Source organism: Anser brachyrhynchus (genome assembly GCF_964034855.1).
Source record: "Anser brachyrhynchus genome assembly, chromosome: 1".
NCBI classification, from domain to species: Eukaryota; Metazoa; Chordata; class Aves; order Anseriformes; family Anatidae; genus Anser; species Anser brachyrhynchus.
The window spans coordinates 48,545,675-48,551,922 of NC_137694.1; positions in this window are offsets into that span (position 1 = coordinate 48,545,675).

A 6,248-nucleotide genomic window follows, 5' to 3' on the forward strand; every position below is an offset into this window, starting at 1 on the left:
TGGGCACTTCTGCTGCCAGAAATCCCCCATCCACAGCGTTGCATAAGCATTCTCCTTAATCCGAATCCTGTTTGATGTTAACAGTATACAAAAAAAGACCTTACGCTTTTAAGAGAGGACCAAAAAAGACTTCATGCTTTCAGAGTGGACCACTTGCTTTAAAAAGTCTATCTTCCCTGCACCGGAACACATACGCTTTTTCATCCTTTTTTATATATATATATATATATATATATATATATATAGATCCTGTTGATACGTTGATACATAACAGGTCAGACCCGTATATGCGTTTTGTGGCATGCCGTAAAAGGGCCGTGGTTCATCATCGCTGCCTATTCCGCTTATTAGAAAAATTTGGAGCTTTTGTTCTTCAGGGTGCAAGCCACGTGCAATGATTCTGTGCAGTACCACACTTGAAAACCATGGAAGATAAAAGTGGGAAAACACAATTTTATCGAATTTTTATATTAAAGTTGTAAGCTGTAAGCTCAAATACACAAAGATTAAGAAACTCCAATTTTAGTTTGCTTTTACCCGTTACTTTACTTCTATAAATGCGTTTTATTCTAGAAGGCACCTGGCAAATGGTCTGGCAGATTAGCTCTTTTCCTTCTCATTCAATCAGATCCGGGTCTCATTTATTGCTATGTGTCGTCAGTCAGGCCTTAGGTTTAAGCAGTTATTTAATGTTTCTCTAACCAGAATATATACATATATATGTATGTATTTTTGCAACGGAAGGACAAATACACTATCAGTATCTGAAATAGTAAGTTCAAAAGTTAAAGGGTTGAGGTCTGAAACATTTGAGAATGTTGAAGAAAAGATTAAAAAACCATGTTTTTGACACTTGTACTCATGAACTTGTCCATGATGCAGAAAACAGTCTGGTATGGTGTAATTAAACTCAAGGGCTACAAATTAATATCACACAGTCTCTGTACCAATATTTCTTAGATTTCACCTTGCCGCCTACGTCTGTACAACCAACATAAACGTGTCTTCAAGTAATGCATGTAGTTTAGAAGAAAGGAATCTTGTCTCTGGTCTGCATTTTATAAAAGACCCTTGTCATAGAACTCATTTACTTTGGGGTGTTCTTTGAGCTGCTGTTTCAGGGTTTACCTTTTACGACAAACATGTTTTAAGTCTTTGCTATGGTTCTCGAATTACCTTTTTTTGTTTGGGAGGTTTCACCTCCCAACGCAATTGGAGGAAGTTCAAAACCAGGATTTATAGATAACGAGAGCAGTGTCCAAAGATCACATGAGCTTTGGCCAAATTTTCCACTTTTGTACAACTCACCCCTCCCACCCCCAAAAAACAAACAAAACATTTGACTGCCAAATCAGAACACAACATACAAATCCTCTCTCTGTTGTGAAACTCTGTGGTTCTTCGTCACGTATCACAGAGGTAAGAGCTGGAAGAGAGAGCTCTGCAAGGTGGTCCAGTCAATAAGAAATGTAGGCTGTCCATAGTTACCTTTTCTCATCTGGGTATCATCAAACAATAACAGCTCCAATGATCTGTAAGGTTGCTGGGGCTCTCGTTGTTTTTCTAGAAGCCTTAACTTTTACCTACATGTAATGAGGCTTTTATTTTACATCAGAGGTTAGGGAAAAAAAAAAACAAAAGCAAAACAACCCTTTGTGAATACAAAGAAAATAATGACAGATGAATCTAAGAAGCAAAGCAGTAGGTTGTTTTGGTTTTTAGACCTTGAGGGATTGTTTTGAGAGGTGCTTTTTTCTAGGAAAAAAACAACAACAACAACAACAACTTGGTTTAGAAAGGTTGAGATTCATTGGGTTAGGAATTAAATGCCTGAAACTGTACCTTTTTCTTTGGTCTTGTGATTCTTCAATGGACCTTGGTTTTGGAATCTTCAAAGGCTTGAATCTTCAAGTTTTTGTATATATTTTTTAAAATTATTCAATCCTCTTGTAAGTTTTAAATTATGTGGTCTATCTAGATACAGCAGTCAGCAACAGCAGTTTGTGGAAACAGTTAAATCATCAGTAAATAATTAACATTTACAATGCTATCACATTCATATTAGCAGTAGTTCTGTAATGATGCATTGCCTCATGTTTAGTTTATGCAGTCTATGAATACTAGGTATCAAGTTATGATTGTATAGGATATTACCTAAAGGAACTGCTACAGTGGTGTACCAAAGGTCAGTTTTGTTCAGAGGTGGCTCTTTTATGTGAAGAGTGCCCCTGGAATTTCCACAATAGCAATGGTAATTGTGAAATAACTGATGATACCTTGAGTACAAGTGTGAACCAAAGCTGAGAAAACCATGCAAGATGCAGAGACGCTGTTAAAGGAAGTTCAAAAGCCTCTACGTTCAGACAAAAATAACTCTCCACCTCACTGTAGTTACACTTTAAGTCTGCTTAAATGCAAGGGAATGATTTTCTTTTCCTTGAGAAGAAAGAAACAGGTTTAAAAATTTACAGAGTAATTAGATTTTCCAGTTGCCTTGACCTACATTTATTGCCCAGATTAGAAACGGCAGCGTTCAATAACTATGTTCAGGCAAGTTTTACGTAACTTTTTTTTCCACTCTTGGTTTATTATGGTTAATAAAAATGAAATATTTGATGGAACTTTCAGTTCTCTACTTAACATTTAGTTAGGAGAGAAACATATACTTATTTTTTTTCCTCATGTCTGCAAATAGCACATCAAATCAATTACGAAGGAAACTCGTGCCTTTAGTTATCGTTTTGGACGATCATTTGTTCTGTCAGGGTTATAACATTTCTTTGGTATACAGCAGTTAAGCCAGCACAAAAATCCAAAAGTTCAGGAGCGAACAGTGTATTTAGAGTGCATCCCTCCAGTGCTGCATTGTGTGGCTTTTTGGAACAGTAAATCCTCATTCAGCTGCATTGTAGCCCAGTGAAAGGCTGCCTGCAGCTCTAGGCCCAGTCATCGTGTCAGCAGAGCTTACAATAACTGTAGCGTTGAGGCTTGTGAGGTTAACCCGGCAGCCATACAGATTAGCATCTTTCCAAAAACCAGAAAAAAATCTTACATGTGTTCGAATATATATATGAAGGTTTACTATAGGAGAAGATAAGTGTTCATCGTGTTAGTTCTCATTTGAGGTGATACAACAGAAGGGAATGCTCTGAGATTTCGTACTGCTCTGTGGTTAGCTATGAGGAAGCAAATGAGAGCAGTGCCAGGCTAACTTCCCTGCAAAAAGAAAATGTCATCTTTCTAACGATTTAGCAGTTACAAAAATGCTAGCGTGAATCTTAAAATACTTTTAAGTGGCAAAAAGCTTGCCAAATTGAATACACACTCTCTTCTGGTACACACTGAGCAGAAAGAACTAACTTTCAGAAAAGGAACACGTTTCTCAATCATGCTTCTGCAGAAAGCAGTTTTTTCAGTACGTCCCAGTGTCTTTTCCTTCAGAGGCAGGTCTTCACCTGCATTTGCTGTAAAATGAACTTTAAAGAGAAAAGGCAGACATGCTCACCACAGGGCTCCCCTCTTTTCAGGTGAATCTACAGCACTGCTACAGCTGCCAACAAGTATCTTCCTTAGGTTGTTCTCGTCAAACAAATTGCATGAGCTATATGTAGTTATACTGTCTGCCAATCCAGCTTGATAATCATGCCTTTTATGAAAAAGTAGACCTAGCGTTGCTTTGATGCCTGGGAGAAGCGACCCATGAGCACGTTTGCTTTCATATGTTAAGAGCATTGTATGCTTTTGTGTGTATTTCATGGGCTCAGGAAATGGATTGTGATTGGTTTGGATTTGCTTAAAATTGAACTTCTTTTAGCAAAACATAAAATGAAGTATTTTACACAACTATATAGCATATTTTGTTGAACTTCTACGATAAAACCAGATTGATGATACTCCCCTAAAAGTACCTAAAGAGGACTTTTTTTTTTTTTTAACAGATGCAAAATTCTTCTGTCTTTCATAGAGACAATCCGAAACCCTAAGAATTTTGCCAGGCTTCATGAAACATGTAAGTATGAATTAGGATCGTTGCGTGTTTCAGATTCTCTGTGAGTTTATTTAATCTTAAAACCTGGGTTTAAGCCCCTTAGCCTGTAGGGCATTGTTAGTAGGATGTCCTAATGTTTAATAAATGTTCTAGTGTTCATAAATATTCTTCCTATGAATAATGCATTTTATGATTAGATCTTTAGTATTTTCTCCTCCTTTGTTATTAATTCATTGCTGTAACTCTCTTATTCAAATTTTGAGTTAATTCTAGTAGGAGACTATTCCTGCAGTAAGTAATCATTTGGGGAGACTGTATAAACTACTAGACTCATTCAATGGTAAAGTTGTGGCTTACAGTGATTGCAGTGAAATTTTGCTTTACCAGCAAATATTTAGAATTATTAGTGAGGTTCCATGGAGCTTGTAGTATTATAAGTAGACTCTACAATGACCCCCTTTCAGTTTCCTGAATACAATAGGGTAAAATACGCCTAGTTTTTTGGGGGAGTTGATTTTCTTGCGAAAATAGGACTTCACTGACTCAAAGTTGAGAAAATACCTGAACTGTTTTGGAAGTCTACCTTTGGTTAGCTGCGTTACCACTCCCACAGCTGCAGCAAGGCTGTACTAAACATCAGCTGCTCCAAAGCCCTAGTTTAAGGTACAGAGGAGATCAGACTGTGAATTAGGTTCCCAAAAGATTGGCACATGTTCAGTTTGGTTACTTCTACATTGGAGTGTAGTCTCCAGCAATGGGGTGAGTCAAAGAGTTGGTAGTGGGATTACATCAAAACCATGTGTTTCTTTCTGTATGCTAGAAGCCCAGTTTATAATAAGTCGGTGGTTGCGTTGTATTATTAACAGGTGCATCAAAATGGAAGGATATGCTGCCATTTAGGCAATCTTCCTAATCTAACAGGAATCTGCTTGGCTAGACTTGCCACTCAGGTCCCACAGAATAGGTCATTTATTTATTATGTTTATTTAGGTATGTTTGTGTAGCTAGGTTACTGACTATTTGAGCCTGTCTATTTTTGATATGACACTATATAAATCTAGAATAGTATCTAGTAAGATAGTGACCATCCTTTTTCTGACTATGTAGTAAAAAAATAAATCGGAAATTGTGGCAGAAAAAAATATTGGAGGCTTGGACAAACTATGCTTTATGAGGAACAGTCCTAAATAGGAGTGGAGACTGTTTTGTGTAGCTACGAGTTCAAGAAATCATAGAATGGTTTGGGTTGGAAGGGACCTTAATGATCACCCAGTTCCAACCCCCCTGCCATGGGGCAGGGACACCTCCCACCAGAGCAGGCTGCCCAAAGCCCCATCCAGCCTGGCCTTAAGCACCTCCAGGGATGGGGCATCCACAGCTTCTCTGGGCAGCCTGTGCCAGGGCCTCACCACCCAAATGTAAGTCACTGACACCAAGTACTGATGTAGTGTTGTGTATTGTTTAACCTAATGATTTTGGTATGGTATTTCCCTCTTCCCTCTTCTTTTTGTCCACGTCTTGCTGACAGTAGCTGAGTACTAGAATCACAGAAATGTGATGGTCTTGGGGGTAGAATGCTATCACTCTGTAACAGGAAAAGGTAATTCTATGTGAGAAGTTAACGGTGATTATATTTTACTCTTGTATGTCTAGTTGGATTTGAAAGGTAAATCTTGGTAGTAGAGTGTAATGATTTATTAGATGTTTGAACGATGTCTTGAGCACTGTTACGTTGCAGAATCCAACCAGGTTATTGGAAAAAGTGATTAATGCAAAGGTGTGGTGGCAGAGAAAACAATAAAAGAACCTGAGTGTTTCTCTCTGCTGTTTTCATCTGAAGTCTTCATTCCAAAATATTGACTTTTGATCCTGATGTGTTTAGTCAGGCTTAACCTTTTTCTTATGAAGCACCCTTTAAAAAAGCTCAGATCTACAGGTCAATGTGGGTGGAGAAGACTCATAATAAGCACCCCACCAATTTTTTATCATAGTAATTATCATCTTTATCAACCCTTGCAAAAGTGGAAGATTGATCATGGGTTACTTGAAGACACCTAGACATTCAAGCTGATCATATGGTACTTAAACTGTGCACAGGGGCTCTGCTGGGGTCAAAGCACAGATGTGTGCATATTTGCCTTTTGCATGTAGAGAAATGTGCAAGGACACAAGTTTATGGGCTATCAGAAGATAAACATGCAAACTTGTGTGTTGATAGCAACAGGGAGTCACTATCGTGGCTCTGGATTTTAGATTAGTG